Source organism: Sapajus apella, unplaced genomic scaffold (assembly GCF_009761245.1).
Source record: "Sapajus apella isolate SASKATOON/1434 unplaced genomic scaffold, GSC_monkey_1.0 scaffold6, whole genome shotgun sequence".
NCBI lineage: Eukaryota > Metazoa > Chordata > Mammalia > Primates > Cebidae > Sapajus > Sapajus apella.
Window position 1 is genome coordinate 63153946 of NW_022436946.1, and position 23624 is coordinate 63177569.

General features: G+C 39.1%; 1 pseudogene; it reads right to left on the reverse strand.

The window, feature by feature from the left end:
* Positions 1 to 1137: 1137 nt before the first annotated feature.
* Positions 1138 to 16643, reverse strand: LOC116549116 (annotated as a pseudogene).
* Between the last annotated feature and the right edge of the window lie 6981 nt (positions 16644 to 23624).

The following is a 23624-nucleotide window of genomic DNA, read 5'->3' on the forward strand; positions in this document are numbered from 1 at the left end:
GCCATTGCAACTGCAATCCAGCCTGGGTGACAGAGAAAGACTCTGTGTCAAAAAGAAAAGAAAAAGGCAAACACAGAGTTACATATTTCTTTTTTTAAAGAAAAAGATGCCTACTTGTAGAAAAACCTGAGCTCTTTAATAGAGAAGACTCAATTTTCTTAAGTAATCAAAGGCTTAATAAAGACAACATAAAACACAGGGAACTATTATGATAAAACGCATACTTCTTTTCAACCAGAGCAGAATACCTTCTGTTTCTGTAAGATTTTCCTTTGAAAGTTGATCTCCAATGCTTCTGATGCCTTGAACAAAATTTTCTGAGAATATGACAAAACGTTCCAAGTTGGACAGTATCAAACAGCTGAAAATGGACATTACCCCAACCCTCAGGAACACACCCTGACTTTGAACAAGAGAAGGAAATCACCAGTGACAAGGCATTGGCATGACAAAGGCTGATCTCACAAATCATTTGGGAACTTTTTAAAAAGTGAAAAGGTAAAGAACAACCTTTCATTATTTGCCACTAAGAGCAGCTCGACACTCCAAGAAAAATCTTGTTTTAACAGAGAGAACCAAATTCTAGTTTTGTATCAGTGTATACCTTTGAAATTAATGTTCAATTTTAGAAAAACAGAAAACTTCCCTTCTAACTTCAGCCAATATAATCACACATAAAATTTATTTTATAAGATTCATCTTCCACAAACTTTCTACAACCTTTTCTCTTTCTAGTTTTGGAACAGCCAGTCATTCTACTTTGGGACAAAAACTACCTTTTTTTAATCCCTTAACCAAAAACATGTCTTACTTTCATCACCTAAGAAGTTCTTTTAATTGCCCTATGTTAATTAGAAATTTTCCAAGTTTGCTAATCTTTCGCAGAATTTTTTTTTTTTTTAGTCTCACTCTATTGCCCAGGCTGGAGTGCAGTGGCACCCTCTTGGCTCACTACAACCTCCACCTCCCAGGTTCAAATGATTCTCCTGCCTCAGCCACCTGAGGATCTGGGACTACAAGTGTGGGCCACCATGTCCAGCTAACTTTTATATTTTTAGTAGAGATGGGGTTTCACCATGTTGGCCAGGCTGGTCTTGAACTCCTGACCTCAAACGATCCACCTGCCTCAGCCTCCCAAAGTGCTGGGATTTCAGGCATGAGCCACTTCACCAAGCCTTGCTTTTCTTTTTTTCTTATCCATACCAGTGTCATGCTCTTCATTTGAACCCATATCTTCAATCTTGGGCTTTTCTTCATCATCTTTATCTTCTTTCTCACCTTTATCTTCCTCAGCTTCAATCGTCAGTGACTTTCTCTTATTCCTTTTCCAAATAAAAAGTAATATGATAGCCTATGAACTTTAAGTGCTTCTTTACTATTTCTTTGACCCACCTCTCTTGTAAGAAATCTGTCTGGTCTTCTTTAAGGTGGAGGATCACTTTGGTACCACTACCAATGAGCTCAACATGGTCAGCATGTACAGTAAAGGAATCGCCAGCATAAGACTCCCAGGCATACTATTCATCATCATTATACTTTATGATCACAATAACTTTATCAGTCACCAGGCTGGCAGAAGAAAAAACACCAAACTCTTTGCCTAATCATAAAAACATCAGCACCAGCCTGAAGAGACTCTATAAATGCTTTGTGACAGAACTTGTCAATAGTTGACAAATTATTTGTGAGATCAGCCTTGGTCATGCTAATGTCTCGTCATTGGTGATTTCCTTCTCTTGTTAAAAGTCAGAGTGTGTTCCTGAGGGTTGAGGGGATGTCCATTTTCAGCTGTTTGACACTGTCCTACTTGGAGCATTTGTCATACTCAGAAAATTTTGTTCAAGGCATCAGAAGCATTAGAGATCAACTTTCAAAGGAAAATCTTCTTACCGGAATAGAAGTTATTCTGCTCTGGGAATTTTCTGTTTTTTGTATAGGAATATCATAGCTTTACTAATGTACGGCTATTAAGGCCACAGTTCTAAATAAATGAATGAAACACATGATAAATTTCACAAAAATACAGTGAGGTCTTGTCAAGATAGCAGAGAACAGTAGGTTCTTTGAGAAACAATTCCATAGGTATGGTAAGACTTAACTTCACCACAGATTTCTTAGATAAACTTAGACAAGTCATTTGCCTTTTCCATGCCTATTTTCCCATTTTTACTGAATAAAATAACTATGCATTTTTCATTGTACAATATTAATTGCCCTGCAGCCTGCTTTTCCCCTTTGAAGCCCTCACAATCACCCTTGGAGAACGGCACAGATCACACTGTTTCTGTCATTCCATGTTCTTTCTCCTGGCATTGTTCTTAATTAATTTCAGCAAAATAAACTTCTAAATTGATTAAGACTTGGCTTAGATACTTCTTGGTTTACAAACTGGTAACCACAAAGGGATTATGAGTGGAGGTGTCCCTGACTTTTGAAAAATCTCATATCAGTACTTGGTACCAGCCTGAGCTATTATTATTGTTCAAATCAATAGGACAATTTGCTAAAGTCCAGGAAACCCCCCTCCAGAGAAACCCTGATCTCCCAAAATTTGGTTGAGGTCTAAGGTTCATTTTGCCATACAATTCCTTTTCTGGAGTTTTACTCACTTCCAACAAGGCAGGTGAGTGTTTTTGCTTCCACAAAGAGGGAAAGAAGGCAACTCCCTTTTGGAGTTTCAGCTGATTTCTAACAGGGAACACACATTTTAGTTTTTTCTTACTTCTAGGATGGTAGAGAGTAATCTTGAGCCTAAGCCCCATTCCTAGGTAAGTAGCTGAATTTGAGTTTTGTCATGGGATTTCTCCTCATTGACTAAAATTTCAATTAACAAACAGCTGGCCTTAATTTCTTCTACCATTAGAAAACCCAGTAATTGTATAAATTGTGCAATTGTTTGTTTTGTTTAACTTTTTTCTTTATTTTTTTGTTCCTGTTTGTTGTTTTGAACTTTTTCCCATTGGATTTGATTAACTATACCTGACTTGGTCAAATCTGAAGGAAAGTTCAAAATTATGGAGAGCAATGCCTCAATTGTAGAGACAGTGTTTCACTATGCTGCCCAGCCTGACTCAAACTCCTGGGCTCAAGCAATCCACCCACCTGAGCCTCTCAAAGTGCTGAGATTCAAGACAATTCCCAAAGAAGATATACAAATGGCCAAACAGCATATGGAAAAATGCTCAACATCACTAATTATCAGGGAAATACAAATCAAAACCACAATGCAATACCACCCCTTACTCCTGCAAGAATGGCCATAATCAAAAAATCAAAAAAATAATAGATTGGGATGTATGTGGTGAAAAGGGAAAACTTTTACATTGCTGGTCAGAATGGAAACTAGTACAACCACTAGGAAAAAAGTATGACAACTCCTTAAAAAACTAAAAGTAGATCTATTATTTGTTCGACTACTGGGTACCTACCTAGAGGGAAATAAGTCACTATATAAAAAAACACTTGCACACACTTTTTTATAGCAGCACAATTCACAATTGTAAAAACATGAAACCAAATGCCCATCAAGCAACAAGTCTGTAAAGAAAACATGGGGTTTTTTTTGTTTGTTTGTTTTTTGAGACGGAGTTTCACTCATGTTACCCAGGCTGGCGTGCAACGGCGCGATCTCGGCTCACCGCAACCTCCGCCTCCTGGGTTCAGGCAATTCTCCCGCCTCAGCCTCCTGAGTAGCTGGGATTACAGGCACGCACCACCATACCCAGCTAATGTGGTTTTTTTTTGTATTTTTAGTAGAGACGAGGTTTCACCATGTTGACCAGGATGGTCTCGATCTCTTGACCTCGTGATCCACCCGCCTCGGCCTCCCAAAGTGCTGGGATTACAGGCTTGAGCCACCACACCCGGCCGAAAACATGGTTTTATATATATATGCCATGGAATACTACTCAGCCATAAAAAAGAATGAAATGATGGCATTCACAGCAACCTGGATGAAGTTGGAGACCATTATTCTAAATGAAGTCATTCATGAAGGGAAAACCCTATGTTCTCACTTGTAAGTGAAAGCTAAGCTATGAGGATGCAAAGGCATAAAAATGGCATAGTGGACTTGGGAGACTCAAGAGGAAAGGTAGGAGGGGGTGAGGGATAAAAGACTATACATTGGGTACACTGTACACTGCTCAGGTGATGGGTGCACCTAAAGTAAAATAAATTTAAAAATAAAAATACAGGTCGGGCGCGGTGGCTCAAGCCTGTAATCCCAGCACTTTGGGAGGCCGAGGCGGGTGGATCACGAGGTCAAGAGATCGAGACTATCCTGGTCAACATGGTAAAACCCCGTCTCTACTAAAAATACAAAAAATTAGCTGGGCATGGTGGCACATGCCTGTAATCCCAGCTACTCAGGAGGCTGAGGCAGGAGAATTGCCTGAACCCAGGGGATGGAGGTTGCGGTGAGCCGAGATCGCGCCATTGCACTCCAACCTGGGTAACAAGAGTGAGACTCTGTCCCAAAAAAAAAATACAAAAATTAGCTGGGCATGGTGGCGGGCACCTGTAGTCCCACCTACTCGGGAGGATGAGTCAGGAGAATTGCTTGAACCCAGGAGGCAGTGGTTGCCATGAGCCAAGATCGCGCCATTGCACTGCAGCCTGGGTAACAAGAGTGAAATTCCGTCTCAAAAAAAAAGTCTTTGTAACAAAGTACACTACAAAATCATTACATGACCTAATTCCATGTTATCTCTATCTTTTTCGGTAACCAGGATTCAGCATGATCTCTGCCCAAGGCTCAGAGATGCAGCTAAAAAGTAGAGGCTAAAGGCTAAATTTAAATCTATCCATTAAATACAGTTGGTCTTCTTATGCAATAGTATGGTAGATTTCTATAATTTTATGATTGATTTAGCATCCATTTTTAATCTCCACTGGCACACCAGACTCTCTCTCTTTCTCTTTCTCTCTCTCTGTATCCTGAGATGTAAATTTTGCTGTGATGTTTACTAAGGACTTACTAGTATTTAAACTTTGGGCTATCTAGCTGACAATTGCCTAGGGTAATAAAAGAGGTTATCAAAAAATTAGAAGTCTAAATTAGGAAAAAAAGAAAGTCCTATAAAGCTATAAGATTTCTATCTGCATGTCTAATATGTATTTGAATTTATGTGTCACATATATAATGTTTCACTGCCAAAACTATGTAAAAGAGTTCTGATTAATTGGCATTAAAAAAACACAAAAATCAACTCTGTGTCAGAAAAATGGAAACTTTAAACACAAATTATTTTTCAATTTCATGTAACTTAAGTAAATTCTTAATAAATAAGCTGGTTTGGGCCAGGAGCAGTGGTTCATGCCTGCAATCCCAGTACTTTGGGAGGCTGAGGTGGCAGATCACCTCAGGTCAGGAGTTTGAGACCAGCCTGGCCACCATGGCGAAATCTTGTCTATCCATACTAAAACTACAAAAACTAGCCAGGCATGGTGGCACGTGCCTGTAGTCCCAGCTACTCATGAGACTGAGGCAGGAGAATCACTGTAACCCAGCAGGCGGAGGTTGCAGTGAGCCAAAATCACACCACTGCAGAATGAGACTCTGTCTCAAAAAATATATAAATAAATAAGCTGGCATGAAACTATTGGCAAAATAAAATTAGAAATGGCTTCAGAATAGTCAACATAGGTTATTGTTTAGATTTATTGGTCAAGCAGTCTAATATTTATCTCTGCTAGACATTATCAGTGTCAGAATTTACCAAGAGGGTTATAAAACTTGCAGGCCAAGAGATAATTACCTTCATGTAATGTTTTTATAAATAAAAAACGTAATATTGATGATCCAATAGAAACAGCTAAATCCTGAGTTTCTGACAAAAGAAATTCACTTAATCTTAAAGTTTTTATTTAGGTAAACACCTGATATTCAACAGCTATTAAAATGGCTAATAGGGAAATAACTTCAAATGATAACTATCACAATCCTCATAAGTAATCTAACTATTATTTAATTAATTAGATAAATGGAATAAATTGTTGCAAATAAACTTGCCATATGATTTCAAATCTAAAGTTATATTGACTTAAACAACAGACATTCATTAAATATCTGCATTATTTCAAATTTTAAAATTATATTATAGAAAAGCATTTTCTTTAAAAAGTGTTCTTATTAAAGGAAAAATTATTTTTATCTAATTCAAACTTTATTTAAAGCTTATTTATGAAAATAGGCAAAAGGAACTAGTAAATAAGAATGATGTAAGGAAAGTTAAAAATATAAAAATATTTCTTTGCTAAGGAAAGATAAAAAATCATATTTAAAAAACTCTTGCATGGTAACTTTTTGCCCTAAAATAAAATGACAGGTTATTTAGAAAAGAGGGATGTTTAGGATAAAATAGGCAAGTCCAAGCATGTAAATGGCTTGTATAAGTTGCAATAAGGTTTGTAAAAAGAGAGTGAAGGCCTATATTCAACATTCTTAAAGCAAAAAAATTTTAACCCGGAAATTATATCCAGCCAAACTAAGCTTCGTAAGTGAAGGAGAAATAAAATCCTTTACAGACAAGCAGATTCTGGGAGATTTTGTCACCACCAGGCCTGCATTACAAAAGCTCCTGAAGGAAGCACTAAATATGGAAAGGAACAACTGGTACCAGACTCTGCAAAAACATACCAAGTTGTAAAGACCATCAACACTATGAAGAAACTAAATCAACTAACAAACAAAATAACCAGTTAGCATCATAATAACAGGGTAAATTTCACACATAACAATATTAACCTTAAATGTAAATGGGCTAAATGCCCCAATTAAAAGACACAGACTGGCAAATTAGATAAAGAGTCAAGACCCATTGGTGTGCTGTATTCAGGAGACCCATCTCATGTGCAAAGACACACCTAGGCTCAAAATAAAGGGATGGAGGAAAATTTACCAAGCAAATGGAAAGCAAAAAAAAAAAAAAAAACCAGAAGTTGCAATTCTAGTCTCTGGTAAAACAGACTTTAAACCAACAAAATTCAAAAGAGACAAAGAAGGGCACTAATGGCAAAGAGATCAATACAACAAGAAGAGCTAAGTGCCCTAAATATATATGCCCCCAATACAGAAGCACCCAGATACATAAAGCAAGTTCTTAATGAGCTTACAGAGAGACTCAGACTTCCACATAATAGTCGTGGAAGACATTAACACCCCACTGTCAATATTAGATTAACAAGACAGAAAATTAACAAGGATATTCAGGACTTGAACTCAGCTCTGGACCAAGTGGACCAGACACTAATAGACATCTACAGAACTCTCCACCCCAAATCAACAGAAAATACATTCTTCTCAGCACATCGCACATATTCTAAAATTGACCACATAATGGAAGTAAAATATTCCTCAGCAAACATAAAAGAGCAAAAATCTTAACAGACTCAGATCACAAATAACTAAGATCAGAGCAGAACTGAAGGATATGGAGACACACACAAAAAAAAAACTTTCAAAAAAAATCAATAAAAGAAACATGTATGTTTATTGTAGCACTGTTCATAATAGCAAAGACTTGGAACCAACCTAAATGCTAATCAATGATAGATTGGATAAAGAAAATGTGGCACATATACACCATGGAATACTATGCAGCCATAAAAAAAGATGAGTTCATGTCCTTTGCAGGGACATGGATGAAGCTGGAAACCATCATTCTCAGCAAACTAACACAAGAACAGAAAACCAGACACCACATGTTCTCACTCATAAGTGGGAGTTGAACAATGAGAGAACATGGTCATAGGGAGGGGAACATCATATACTGGGGCCAGTCAGTGGGTGAGGCGCTAGAGGAGGGATAGCATTAGGAGAAATACCTAATATAGATGATGGGTTGAGGGGTGCAACAAGCCACTATGGCACATGTATACCTATGTAACAAACCTGCATGTTCAGCACATGTACCCCAAAACTTAAAGTATGATAAAAGAAGACTTAACAAAGTTGCCTATAATTAAAAGGAAATTATTTATAATAGTTATATAAATTTACATAAATAAATTTATATGAATTATTTATAATAGCCTTTCTAGAGTTTGGACTTGGATATTAAAAATATACTATTACACTAAGAATTGTTTAGAACAACAAAATTTTCTGAAGATATTGATTTACTCTTAATAAAATTAGAAGAGATTTTAATTTTGTACTTGTTTTTCTTTTTTGAGACAGGGTCTCACTCTGTTGCCCAGGTGGAGTGCAGTGGCACGATCTCAGCTCACAACAACCTTGACCTCCCAGGCTTATGTGATTCTCTCACCTCAGCCTCCTTGATAGCTGCGACCACAGGCATGTGCCACCATGCTCAGCTAATTTTCTGTGTTTATAGTGGAAAGGGCATTCACCATTTTGCCCAGGCTGGTCTTGAACTCCTGTACTCAAGTGATCCACCCAACTCAGCCTCCCAAAGTGCTGTGATTACAAGCATGAGCAACTGTGCCTGGCCCTAATTTTGTTTTTAACTGAAAGTTCAACTTTTATTGTGTCTCACTGTTCTCAGCTTTTTGTCCCCTTTGAGAAGGCCTGAAGTAATACCTCTTTCCTTCAACATTTTCACTAGCTGTTGTAACTTTTTTCCTCAGATTCTAACTACTATTGTGGCCTGATGCTAAAAATGTCTTATATGAAATGTCTAAAGAAAATGTTTTCTTCCAATATAACATTCTGTGCTTTAGTTTTCAACTATTAAATACAACTGAAAATTTTCACTTTTGACCCAGAGCACATTCTTCCTATGTCTAACTAATTCAAGTACTATCTTTATTGGTTTTGACTTCCAAGTTATCTAAATGAACTCCTCATAGGGAAAACCAATCATACTTCAGAAGGACTTTTTTTGCCTTTTGGTAACTAACTTAAGAAACAGATTTTATGTTTTATCAAAATAATTCCTGTGTAATTGTGATTATGTTTTGGTTTGTTTATGAAAATTGAAATTAAAATTTTTAAAAGTAAGGTTATTACATATATGTAACTTTTAAAGTCTTTATGGTGATAAGTTACAGGGCTTTGACTCTTGGATCTAAAAAAGACAGCAAGTTCTGCTAAATCTTAAATATTGACAGTACTTAAACCTCATCTTCAGACCCAGGAAAAGTTGACAGTCAAAATAAACTGTATTCATGAGACACAGGGCCAGAAATTAAAATTAGTTGAACCCTCTAGGCCCAGGTACTATCAGGGAAGAGGTGGGCACAGGAAATTGTAAGGTTCAATTGTGAGAGATAAATTAGTTCAGGGTCTATCTGTAAATTAAGTATTAATATCAAAGGCACACTGATACAAGACCAGTATCTGGGCTCCTGTGTCAGCTTAAAAACTGTTTCTTGAAATATTAATCCATTTTTATTATTATAAAAGCTTATTAAAAGGTTTATGGCTGGGCACAGTGGCTCACCTCTGTAATCCCAGCACTTTGGTAAGGCAGCCAAGGTGGGAGGATCACTTGAGCCCAGGAGTTCAAGACCAGCCTAGAAAACAGGACAAAACTTCATTTCTAAAAAAAATACCAAAAAAATTCATCTGGGTGTGGTGGCATATGCCTGTAGTCCCAGCTACTCAGGAGGCTGAGGTAGGGGGAATCACTTTAGCCTGTGAGGACGAGGCTGCAGTGAGCTATGACCATGCCACTGTACTCCAATCTGGGCAACAGAGACCCTATCTAAAAAAAAAACAAAAAACAAAAAACTAAAATTAAAAAATAAAAGGCTTATTAAAATTAAATCTTATGATCAAGATGCTCCCAATTTTATAGATTTGTTTATGAGATTTCAGAGGCAGATTTAATTGGCTTCATGCTGTCTTAATCAAGATTATTTAGAAAATTAAGTCTCCTCTCCAAAGAATAAAGGTTTTTGCCCTTTTGTTAAATATTCGAGTTTTCGTTTTGGCTAACTAAATTATAACCTGAAGTATCATTGTACTAATGTGAATTTTATTTTGTATTATCGAGTGTTTTAAACCTTTGACATTTGACAAACTTTTCAAAACCAAATTCTAAATTAAGTTTTTAACCTGATTAGCCCTTTTAAATATTAGATCCTCCAGTGTCCAAAAGAGATATATTTGGCTTGTTTGATATATTATAATTATGCAAGAAGCGTTGTCAATATAAAATGACATTTAGCTTTCTTTGAGCTATATTCATTTAAATATTTTATTAGTATGTGTTACAAAATTATATAAAATATGTATAATCCTGATATGTCTCAGTATATATTAACAGAAATAATTATAATTGTTCTGTTAAATTGCTGTGTGCCACAGAGATGACCAGATTTCCTTGTCAATTGTGTCTTTAACTGTGACTGTCCTAAAATTTTGGAATTCACAGACAATTGTTGTCTTGTTTCAATCCTTTTCAAAAAGAAGTTTATAATCAGCCATGGGACTCCAATAGGTACTCATAAACGAAGATCTCTGATACTTGGAAAATTGTGCCATTGAAATAGAAAAGGACAAAACAAAAACAATTTTTAGGACTCTCATGGAAAGCTAATATATTCATAAGAACTGCTGGCCCAATATTGGGCCAAACAAGAATAGCATGGACTAAATTAATAAAAGACCAAAATTATATTTTTATATATATATATATATTTTTTTTTTTTGCTTAAAATGTTGCTGATTCTTTTTTGTCTTCTAAATTCAAAACAAAACTTTTTTTCTTTTGAGCTATTTACAGCTTTTAGAAATTGGGTAAAATATACTCATGTGAGAAGAATCTGGAGCATATTTTTCTCTCTACCTGATTTCTTTAAAATTTGGAAGCCATTTGTGATTATTCTTAAGTTATGGCAATACAGTTGTTTGCATAAGTGCAATAAGAATCTGTTTGCTTGTGTAACAGGACACAATTGGAGACTGGTTATTTTACCAAGGCTTTGACTGCAATGGACTGTTTTCAAATATAAACAGACTGTTTTAAGGAGTCAAAGTTGATTTAGAGAGCCAATAAAATACCCTTGGGAAACCTGGCTTCATACTTTGTCTACACAGTCCCTATATAGAGTTCCTGGCCTGTGGTAAGTAAAGAATGTCACTTTCTGACAGGCCCAAGCACCTGTCAGACCTTGAGTTATCTTGGGACTTTGAGAGAAAAAATTTTACCCAACTCATACAGGTATTTTCAGACACAAATAAATCTGTGGCTGGGCTCAAAGCTTTAAAAAATCTAATCTGAGATTGCTACAAAGTTCCAACAAAGCCAATTTTTTTTTTTTTTTTTTTTTTTTTTTTTTTTTTTGAGACGGAGTTTCGCTCTTGTTACCCAGGCTGGAGTGCAATGGCGCGATCTCGGCTCACCGCAACCTCCGCCTCCTGGGTTCAGGCAATTCTCCTGCCTCAACCTCCTGAGTAGCTGGGATTACAGGCACGCGCCACCATGCCCAGCTAAGTTTTTATATTTTTAGTAGAGACGGGGTTTCACCATGTTGACCAGGATGGTCTCGATCTGTTGACCTCGTGATCCACCCGCCTTGGCCTCCCAAAGTGCTGGGATTACAGGCTTGAGCCACCGCGCCCGGCCCCAAAGCCAATTTTAAAAGAGCCTATGTGACAAATAATTACTCTTGCTACACTTTATGCAAATAATCAGGCCAAGTGTAATAAAACTAAAACTTATACTGCATCGCTTCTTGGACTTTTGGCTAAGATCAAGTGTAAAACTTATACTGCAACAAATTGGTTCTACTGTAATTTTTTCTTAACATAGGGATTGGACAGGGAAAAATCATGATTCAAAATAAACTATAGCACAACTTATTAGATTCTAATCTTGAGTAGTTGTTTTCAATTTTTATTATTATCTAGAATTCAGACCAAATTCTAAAGTTTTTCCTGGCTCTGAGATTCCAAAATAATGTTTTTTATTCTTTTTCTTTTTTATTTTTCCTTTTTTTTCCTAATTTTTCCTGATCTGAAATTACTAAAACTAAAGCTGTACTTTTCTTTTTTTTGAGACGGAGTTTCGCTCTTGTTACCCAGGCTGGAGTGCAATGGCGCAATCTCGGCTCACTGCAACCTCCGCCTCCTGGGTTCAGGCAATTCTCCCGCCTCAGCCTCCTGAGTCACTGGGATTACAGGCACACGCCACCATGCCCAGCTAATTTTTTGTATTTTTAGTAGAGACGGGGTTTCACCATGTTGACCAGGATGGTCTCGATCTCTTGACCTCGTGATCCACCCGCCTCGGCCTCCCAAAGTGCTGGGATTACAGGCTTGAGCCACCGCGCCCGGCCAAAGCTGTACTTTTCTTAAAGCCTTGTGAACTGAAGCTGTACAATTTAAACTTGAGAAGAAAATAATGGCAAACTATTTTTATACATAAACCACTTTTGTGCCTGCTTTTTGATGTATGAACTTCAGAGTAATATGGCTTATATCAGTTTTCCAGGATTGTTCTTCATTTTTTTCTTTGTTTATAGTTGTCTTTCTTCCTGCCCCTATTTTTTCTTCATAGGACAAAAAAATTCATAACCTGCTAAAAATGAGCTTTCCTAATAATGTGGGACCTATTTGTCTGGGAATAAACTGTCCTAGCCACAAGAGATCAGACAAAACCCAAGACCAGAGACTCATTTTCTTCTAAAATACTGCCTCTGAAAGAGTTTTAAAAAGAAGAAGAGAAAGAAATGTAAAAGGAAAATAAAAACTTGGGATCTCAATTTTCTGTGCCAAAAGGAAAAAACTGATCTGAAAGCTGAGTCATGCAAGAAGCTGCCTTTCCTTAAGCAAATAGCTTAAGCAAATAAGAGGTTTTTTAAAAAGGTAGATAAAAGGTTTCATAAAAATCTCCACAGGTAGCTATTCCATGTTCACTTTATCTTATGTAAAGTGCTTGAGCATGAGATGAAAACTTGACTATTCCCCTACTTGCTCCTTTTCTCTTGCAACAGGTGGATTCAGTAATGTGATCATACCTTCCCTTTTTACCACCAGCCTGCTTTATTGTTTTAAATATTGAAGCCCTCAAAATCACCTCTGGAGAAAAGCACAGACCACAGACTATTTCTCTCATGTTTTTTCTCCCAGGCATTGTCCTTATCCTTGGCAAAATAAACATCTAAATTGATTGAGACCTGTCTCAGATACTTTTTGGGTTACACTGTAAAAGTGTCAATCTTTTAAAATTTTTTCCTGAAATACCTGGGTAAAATAAAGTGATATTAAGATAATTGTTTAGTTGTAACTTCCCAATGGTGTATATTGTGCCAAGAGTAGATTATTATAGACTTCTCATTCCTTCCACATATTTATAAACATCAAGTCACAGCCCTTTTCATGGAGCTGGAAGATTCTAGTGAGACAGTTTACCATCTATGGCTCTGTTCATTCTTCTTTCTAGACTTATTCCATCTGGCCATGCTCTTTTCTTCCAGATGTTCATTTTAGCTTTCATCTCATCACTTATTTTGTACTGCATATGTTATCCCTCACTTTTCAAAATCATCTGCCACTGCAAAAGAAGAATTACTCCAAACCTGGCCTGGGACAGAGCTTTTTATTTGATATAATTGACAACTTCTTTCTAGGAAGAAATGACAATTCCTGATAAAATGATTAAGCAATTTTCAGATAAAGTTTAATGAAATTAAGACATTCTAGGAAAGTCAAGTAAGGTAAGAATGAATATGAATCCAAACAGGAAGTTATTGGTGAAGAGCACAGTTACTATGATTACATAAAGCAGAAGCCAAAATACAGTGGGTTGAGAAATGCAAGAGAAGTAAAGAATTGGAGACCACAAGGCAGGTGCCTGTTCCAAGAATCTTGGCTGGGAAAGGCAGGAGAAAGGGAAGATGATAGCTGTTTTTAAAAGATCTTGAATCTTGATCCTGTTTATATGTGGAAGGAATGGAGAGTTATAACTATCTGCTAGATAAAAGCTTTTGTCTCTCATTACATGTAAGATGGCATGTTCTGATTTGGTTTCACTTCTTTAGAATAGGTAAACAATGGAAATTTAGGAAGGAGAAAAGCTTATTTTCATTACCTAATATTAGAGAGTATGGTATAGAGCAAGATCTCCTAAATTCATCTGCTCAGTAGACTAAACTATGGATTTTAATAAAAATTAAGATTTCAGGGCTTTGTACCAGATCCACTAACCCAGAATGTCTAAGAAAGCGACCTAGAAATCTGCATAACATGTACCTTATGAGCAAGCAAAGTTGGGAAAAAATGCTGCAGTGATGAAAAGCACAAGCTCTATAATCAGAAAAATCTTGGTTGAAAATCTTCTCCATCACTATGTGGCCTTGTATAAATTATTAGTATGCGGCTTTGTATAAATTATTCTATCTCCTCAGTGGTTATTGAAGGGATAAAATGATATAATACAAGTAAAGTGCTGTTAAATAAATTTTATAGGAGGCCATTGGTTTGGAATAAGCTCCTACACTACACCCAACAAACCAAACCAAAATGGGGTTACTTATGCTGAAGTTTCATGCCACCAAGCTACTAAGAGTTTTACATGACTTTCCAACACATCAAGAGAGAGATAATAGCCAAACCCCCAGGCAGGCCTGTTTTAGGCAGCATGATAAGAAAGTCCCTTTTGCTTTAACCATACAAGAAAAGTAACTTTGAAATGACCAATCACTTCTTCTTTTCTGTTTCTGCTTTCTTCAATTTTTTTCTACCTATAAAACCAGCCTCTTCTGTTTAGCTCATCAGAACTCTCATCTTATTTTACGGAATAAAATATTGCCCAATTCTAGAATTACAGATAAAAACCAATAAAGATATTTGAGTTTGTTACAGTTTTGTCTTTCGATAGTCCTGGTAGCCATAAAAAGGGGTCTTAATAAGACAGCTGGCAAATCCCAAGACCCCTTGTGAAATTCAGGAAAGACACTGTTAACCCCTTTTGAGGTCCCCTGTCTTCCTCCCAGAATCCTCAGCATTGTAAGTTTCTCTCAGGTTGGACTATGCTCTTTGTGGATTGAGCTCCCTGATATTATTGGCTTTTGAATCCAGGTTTAGCTTGTGCTATAAGAGAGCATTTGACCTTGGAGTAACAAGTATTAGTTTGTACTCTAAGGGAGAACTTGACTTTTGGGTTTGTGGTGCCAATGAGATAATGGCAATAGTTATACAGTGTTTGGTTTTGTCATTATTGTTGTTGTTGTGGTAGTGGTGATTGTTTAAGAAAGTGTCTCACTCTGTCACTCAGGCTGGAGTACAGTGGTTTGATCCGGGCTCATTGCAACCTCCACTTCCCAGGCTCAAGTGATTCTCCAGCCTCAGCCTCCTGAGTAGCTGGGACCACAAGGGTGAGCCAGCATACTCGGCCAATTTTTGGATTTTTTGTAGAAACCAGGTTTTTTTTTTTTTTTTTTTTTTTTTTTGAAACGGGGTTTCGCTCTTTTTACCCAGGCTGGAGTGCAATGGCGCGATCTCGGCTCACCGCAACCTCCGCCTCCTGGGTTCAGGCAATTCTCCTGCCTCAGCCTCCTGAGTAGCTGGGATTACAGGCACGCGCCACCATGCCCAGCTAATTTTTGGTACTTTTAGTAGAGACGGGGTTTCACCTTGTTGACCAGGATGGTCTTGATCTCTTGACCTCGTGATCCACCCGCCTCGGCCTCCCAAAGTGCTGGGATTACAGGCTTGAGCCACCGCGCCCGGCCAGAAACCAGGTTTTGTCATGTTGCCTAATCTGGTCTCAAACTCCTGGCTCAAGCCATCTGCCTGCCTCGGTCTCTGAAAGTGCTGGGATTACAGGCTTGAGCCATCTCACCTGGTGAAGAGCTACAGTTTTTAAATTGATAGCAGTTGCAGTAGCTGGTTATTACTGCTGCAAGCTTTCAGAATCACAGGTATTTGGTTCTATCCTCTTCATTTCTCCTTGGGCATTTAGGTAAGAGAGGCCTCAGATGTCTGACTGAGCCAGACAGAAACTATAAACCCATTGGCTAAGTTGGTCAAGGGGATGTTAGAGCCAAATCCACAGCTTGCCTAGTGGGCACAGGTAAGGCAGTTAAGAGCTCCAGAGTGTTGCCACTGGAAAAAAAAACAACAACAATAAGGCTTCTACGAAAGGATAAGCTGGTCACAGAATGGCCGTGTGGACATTAAGTCACCTGCCAGTCTCAAGAAAATGCCTGTGCGGCAATGTACACTATGAAAGCATTATACAACCCAACTCTATGGCATTTCCCTCTTAGAATTTTATTTCATCTCTGAAAGATTCAAGATTCAATGTGAAAAATGAATCATGAAGATGGCCAAGAGAAGGCAACAACAGAATGCAGCTCCCAGCGAATGAGATGCAGAGCGCTAGAGGACTTCACAATTCCAAAGGAGGTGCCAGGTTCGTTTTGGTGGGACTGATAGGTCGCTGAAAATAGCCCACTGAAAATAGCCTAGGGAAGGAGCCACAGAGGGAGAGCCGCTGGGGGGGTGGGGGGTAAACCAAGACAGGGTGGGGCACGTCCCCACCTGGAACGTGCAGCCAGCTCAGAGTGTTGGAGGACTTCACAGCCTCAGTGCTCCCATTCGGATCCAGTGCTTACCTCATCCCTCCTGCAACCCATGGTCCACAAGAGCCGCGCCAGACTGAGGGGCACAGTGGGTTGTCAATGCAAATCTGAGCTGTGGCTCCTGCAGGGGCGCGGAAAATTGTCATCACAGGTACCTGGGCAGCAGTTTGGACTAAGGCAAGCGGGACAGACATTCCCAAAGAAAAAGGCAGAGTTAAAAGCAGCGAAACAGGCCATAAGCCCGGCAGGCCCCACCCCTGCAGAACTCAAACTGAAGCCCTCGCTAGAGCGCTTGGTAGCAAATAGACCAGTTTGACCCCAACCAGGCAGATTGAGCTCTGGGAAGGAGAGACGCTATTGGTAAAGTGGGGCCCATCTCACCTGCAAACAAACTCCAGGGAAGGACCACCCACCCAGCAACCTGACTGAATTCTAGAGAGCCCAGCAACACCCTCTACAGGCCAAAAAGATATATTTCCAACAAAGACTCCTCGAAATCACCAACTTCAAAGATAAAATGGAGATAAATCCTGGAAGATGGAAAAAAAACAACGCAAAAAGGATGAAACCATCAAAGACCAGAACACACCTTCTCCTCCCAGGGATCACAACTCCTCACCATCAAGGGAACAAAAAAGACAGAGAATGAATTTGACAAATTGACAGAAGCAGGCTTCGGAAGGTGGGTAATAATAAACTCTGAGTTAAAAGACCATGTTCTAACCCAATGCAAAGAAACTGAGAACCTTGAAAAAAGGTTAGACAAAATGCTAACTAGAAGAACCAACTTAGAGAAGAACATAAAAGACTTGATGGAGCTGAAAAACACAGCATGAGAACTTCTCAAGGCATACACAAGTTTCAACAGCCGAATTGATCAGGCAGAAGCAAGGATATCAGAGATAGAAGATGAAATCAATGAAATAAAACAGGAAGGCAAGATTAGAGAAAAAAGAACAAAAAAATGAACAGAGCCTCCAAGAAATTTGAAATTATGTGAAAAGACCTAATGTACACTTGATTGGCGTACCTGAATGTGACAGGGAGAAAGGATCCAAGTAGGAAAAAACTCTTCAAGATATCCAAGAGAACATCCACAACCTAACAAGGCAGGCCAACATTCAAATCCAGGAAATACAGAGAACACCACAAAGGTATTCCTCAAGAAGAGCAACCCCAAGGCATATAGTTGTCAGATTCACCAGGGTTGAAATGAAGGAAAAAATCCTAAGGGCAGCCAGAAAGGTCGAGTCACCCACAAAGGAAAGACCATCAGACTCACAGCGGATATCTCGGCAGAAACTCTACAAGCTAGAAAGGAGTGAGGGCCAATATTCAACGTCCTTAAAGAAAAGAATTTTCAACCCACAATTTCATATCCTGCCAAATTAAGCTTCACAAGTGAAGGAGAAAAAAAATCCTTTACGAACAAGCAAGTACTCAGAGATTTTATCATCACCAGGCCTGCTTTACAAGCGCTCCTGAAAGAAGCACTAAACATAGAAAGGAACAACCAGTCCGTTTTGGTATCTGACCACCTTCCATATCTTATAACACAGGCCTGCCTCCAGCCATAATCCCATCAAGTCAGTTTAGCCAAAAATCTCTTATCCTTTATGTTTTTTCTGAGTAATTTTCCAATCACTGATACCCCTCAACCCTGCTTCTTGGTTATAAATCTCCATTTGTCCTTGTTGAAGTCAGAGTTGAGTCAAATCTCTTCGCCTCAGTACAAGACCCCATTGGCATGGTCTCTACACCTATCTCCATGGCCCCCTTGAATAAAGTCTGCCTTACCATTTTTTTTTTTTTGAGACAGAGTCTCACTTTGTCTCCCAGACTGAAGTAAAGTGGCATGATCTCAGCTCACTGCAACCTCCGACTCCCAGGTTCAAGCAATTCTGCCTCAGCCTCCCAAGTAGCTGGGACTACAGGCGTGTACCACCATGCCTGGCAAATTTTTGTATTTTTTAGTAGAGATGAGGTTTCACCATGTTGGCCAATCTGGTCTTGAACTCAAGTGGTCCACCCGCCTCAGCCTCCCAAAGTGCTGAAATTATAGATGTGAGCCACTGCCCCCAGCCCATCTTAACAATCTTTAACAAGTGTCATAAATAATTTTTTAACCTCCTTCTTGGGGGAAGTGAAAGGAAGGAATAGTTCTGAAAATAGTCATTTGTAAGAGGGTACTATGAATCTTAGAATTTAAAAGACACTTTGGAAATCATCTAGTTGGAAATTATGCCAACTATTCTATTTTTATCAGTAGCAAACTAGTTAAATAAATTATGGTATATCCATATAACCAAATACTATGTAGCTATTGAATTTAAAAATGAGGAAGCTATACACTATTACAGAAAAAAAAAACTTGAGGTATGCTATTAAGAGAAAACAGCAAGGTACAGAAAAATATGTATTATCTTAGTCAGTTTGGGCTGCTATAAGAATACCACAAATTGGGTTGCTTCAGTAATAAACATTTCTTTCTCACAGTTCTGCAGGTAGAGACGTACAAGAAGAAGGCTCCAGCAGATGCGGTGTCTAGTGAAAGCACTCATCCTGTTTGCAGATAAGCACCTCTCTCTCTCTCCTCCTCCTCTCTCTCTGTCTCTCTCTCTGTCTCTCTCTCTCTCTCTCTCTCTCTCTCTCTCTCACACACACACACACACACACACACACACACACACACACACACACATCTTTCTCCCTACCATGTGAAGATACAATAGAAGATACCAAGGATAAGGGATTTTCCCTAAACTGATTTTGTCCAAACTGGATTCAACAAGGACTAAGAGGAAAAACCAAGGCTGGACCTAGTCAAGCAGAGGACTTGTAAGAAATAAACGTTTGTTGTTTAAACCACCCAGTGTATGGTATTCTGTTATAACAACTCAAACTGGCCAAGATACCTCTGAATGGCCCCTACTAATACTATTATATAGGGGTTTAGGATTTCAACAAATGGATTTTAAGGGAAGTCAAAAATTTAGCTTATAATAAATATAAATATTACTTTTGTGTAAAATGGAGTCAAAACAAGGATGTGTATTTGTATATGCTTGTGCAGGCATGAAGAAACTTAAAAATCTTTTCAATACCTTCACATAGATCTAAATAAAGAAACTTTCAAGGATATATAAGAAATTAATAAGGAAGGGAGTAAAGTAGGAACTAGACACATGAGAGACAAACAAGACTTTGCACTTTATGATATTCTTTTTGATGTTTGAAACATGTGAACAAATTACCTTTTTTAAAAAATGTGAAGCCCTAACCTCTCTGTGGAATTCAAGACTACCTGCCCAACATCTCCACTGAGATGTCTAATAGGCTTTCCAAACATTACATGTTCAAAACAGAACATTTGAGATTCCCCCTCAAGCCTACTTCTCTCCTGGTTTTCTATTACACAGTAAACACCACTACCATTTTAGTAGAGATGGGGTTTCACCATGTTGGCCAGGCTGGTCTTGAACTTCTGGCCTCAGGTGATCCTCCTGCCTCGGCTTCCTAAAATGCTAGAATTCTAGGTGTGAGCCACAATGCCTGGCTTTTTTTGGTTGTTGTGCTTTTAAAAAACAGGATCTCATTCTGTCACCCAAGCTGGAGTGCAGTGGCATGATCATAGCTTACTGCAACCTTAAACTCCTAAACTCTAGGAATTATCCTCCCTCAGCCTCCCAAATGGCTAGAAATATAGGCAAGTGCCACCACACCTGGCTATTTTCTAATTTTTTGTAGAGATGCGATCTTGCTATGTTGCCCAGGTTAGTCTTGAACTCCTGGCCTCAAGCATCTTCCCATTTTGTTCTCCAAAAGTACTTGCATTACACGTTTGATGAGCCACTGTACCCAGCTCAGCTAACATTTTTTTCATAGCAAGCTTTATTGATGAAAGAAAGAATGAATCGTTTTGTATTCTGAGAAAGCTCTTTATCTCTTTACAGACCAGCACTTTGTGTAGTACCATTACTGGTCTCCCTGTTTCCATTCTCACTGATTTACATATATACCCATTCTTTATAGGAAAGCCAAAATTCATGTTTATAATAAGTCACATCATGTTGACCTCATATTAAAACCCTCTAAAGTCTTCCATAACAACTAAGATAAAATCTTAGCCCCTTATCAAGAACTACATGAACTTACCTAACCTGGCCCATCTTTCCTTCATTACACTCCAACCACACTGATTATTTCTCTTTTTTTAATTTCAACTTTTATTTTAGATACAGGAGCACATGTGCACGTTTGTTACACAGATATATTGCACCCAGGTAGTCAGCATAGTACCAAATAGGCAGATTTTCAACCTATGCCCCACTCCCTCACCGCTCTGGTAGTCCACAGCACACTGATCCTTTTTATGTTGTGAACATGCCAAGTTCTTTCCCCCTTTTGGGACTTTGGACACTCTGCCTGGAATTCTGAGCCCTTATATCTTCTTGTGTCTGATAGAGTGTCATCATTTAGATTTTAGCTTAAAGGAATGGTGATACTGTGAATGTTGTACGTCATTTTATCCTCCCAACTCTTGATTTCTTTTTGCTTTTAGGAAATATAGAACCAAATGTGTGGCTTGCTTCTTAACACTAAACAGAATCTTATGCTACAGATTACTGTGTGTTGTGGGCTAGTCATGTCCCCTCAAAATTCATATACTGAAGTTCTAATCCCTAGTGCATTAAAATGTGAATATATTTGGAGATAAAAATCTCTCAAAAGATAATGAAGTTCAAATGAGGTCATTAGGGTGGACCCCACTCCAATGACTGGTATCCTTAAAAGAATAGGAGATTAGGAAACAGTACAGGCCAGGCATGGTGGCTCATGCCTGTATTCCCAGCATTTTGGGAGGCTGAGGCAGGCGGATCACCTGAGGTCAGAAAGTTTGAGACCCCACAAGCACAGGCAACCAAAGCAAATATGTATATGGAGACCAGTCTGACCAACATGGTGAAACTCAGTCTCTACTAAAAATAGAAAAAGTAGCCAGGCATAGTGGTGGGCCCCTATAATCCCAGCTATTTGGGAGGCTGACCCAGGAGAATTGCTTGAGCCTGGGAGGGAGGGGTTGCAGTGAGCTGAGACTGTAGCACTGCACTCCAACCTGGGCAACAAAATGAGACACCTTCTCAAATAAATACATACATACATAAATGAATAAAGGAAACAGAGAGTACAGAAGACACAGTGAGAAGGCAGCTATCTACAAGCCGAGGAGAGAGGTCCCAGAAGAAACCAACCCTGCTGACACCTAGGTATCAGACTTCTAGCCTCCAAAACTGTGAGAAAATAAATTTCTATTATTTAAGCCATAGGTCTGTGATACTTTATTATGACAGCCTTAGCAATCTAGCACACTATGTATCAACTAACATCTCTCGTGACTTGCTTTGAGTATTCTATCCTTATTTTCTTTTCCCACTGATATTTAATTTTTTAATTTTTCTTTTCTGTGTATGTTTATGCAGCTACCTTAAATCCTTTTTGGAATCCATGACTCATCTAAGGTATGTGTCTGATAATCCTTTCCAAAACAGGAAGAGATTAATGGTAATTTACCATTGCTAGCTCTTAATGAATCCTGCTCTGTCGTGATCAATACAGCTTCCTTTTCCAAGCGGTTATGCTACATGACTAATGATCTATTCAAGACAGTTGCCAAGGCGCAACATCAGGTTGGGAAGTTAGAAAACATCTAAGAGGCTGGAGCAAGAAATGTGAAGTTGGCATTACTAACAAGGACTTGAGAAGTGACTTGCAACCCAGGCACTGCTTTTAGCAAAATTGACCAAGTTATATGCTTAAATGAGCATTTAGGATATGCCAAGCACACTGCTAAGCACATGGTAATTTCATTTAATTCTCATCACAATCCTATGAGATGTAGGTACAAATATCTCCCTTTTAGAGATGAAGGAATTGAGACACTGAAGAGGTTCAGCAGCTTTTCCAAGGTCACAAAACAAGAATGTGATAGACCCTGCTTTGAAAACCAGCAATCTAACTCCAGAGCCCATGCTCTTGGCTGCTGGATTATACTACAGATAACAAATATAGTGCACAATCAATTCAGCTAAACAAACACTTATTGAGCAACTACCCTTGTGATATTGTGCTGGCCTAAAGCCAGAACCTGAGAAACGCCATCTTTACAAAATGCAAAACTGTTTTTTAAATAAGTTGCAACAGCTGCCCCATTCTCCTCACAATAACTGCTGGCCCTTGGAATGTCCAGAGACCCCCACCCTTTTCTCCACCCAGGAGGGGAATTACAGAATCCCCTGGCCCTTGGAATGTCTGGAGACCCCCACCCTCGTCTCTGCCCAGGAGGTGAATTACAAAATCCCCTGGCCCTTGGCATGTCTGAAACCTTTTCATCCCCATCCCCGCTCCTCACCCCCACTCCCAAGGTAGTTTTTCGGGTATAAAAAGTCTCGGCACCTTCCTTTCGGTGCCACAGGTTGGAGAGACGTGAGTCCTCTGTGGTCGCCGGCATAATAAATGACCGTGCAATCTGGCATACTTTTGTCTTGGTGCTAACTTTCTACGCTGGGTCCAGTACAACATTTGGAGGCCCCAGCAAGATATTCTCTTTTTGTTATCACCAGGCAAAAGCCATCTCAGAGTCTTGCCCAGGCAGCCGCTCCCACCTTGGTGGCCTCTGGGGAGGCACCCCCTGTTCTTCCCAGGGCCCCAGAGAGCCACTGTGGAGGATAAGTGACCTCTCGGCCGACATTTACCCAAAATTCCTCAGGGTCCTAAAAACCTCCAGAGGTAAGTCTGGTCTGGGAACTAGTTCAAAGGAAGGGCCTGAGTCGGGGGACTGACGAGTCATTGCAACTCCGACCTGGCAAGCCTCACCGAGACATTGCTTGAGGCTTCTGGTAGCTGGTGCAGTGGGTACCCGCATTCATCTTCTGGTAGCTGGCATCGTGAGTGTCAGCGTTCGGTTGTTTTCTGTAACCTCTGTGTGAGTGAGAGTGAGTGTGTATATATGTAGTCCCATGGCTGAAAGGCTACGGGGCTTGTGTGGGCCTTCACCTGTGGTTCCACTGGAGCGTCGTAAGGCATAACGGTGATTCACCTCAGAGCTGTCCTACTTGGACTTCCATCCT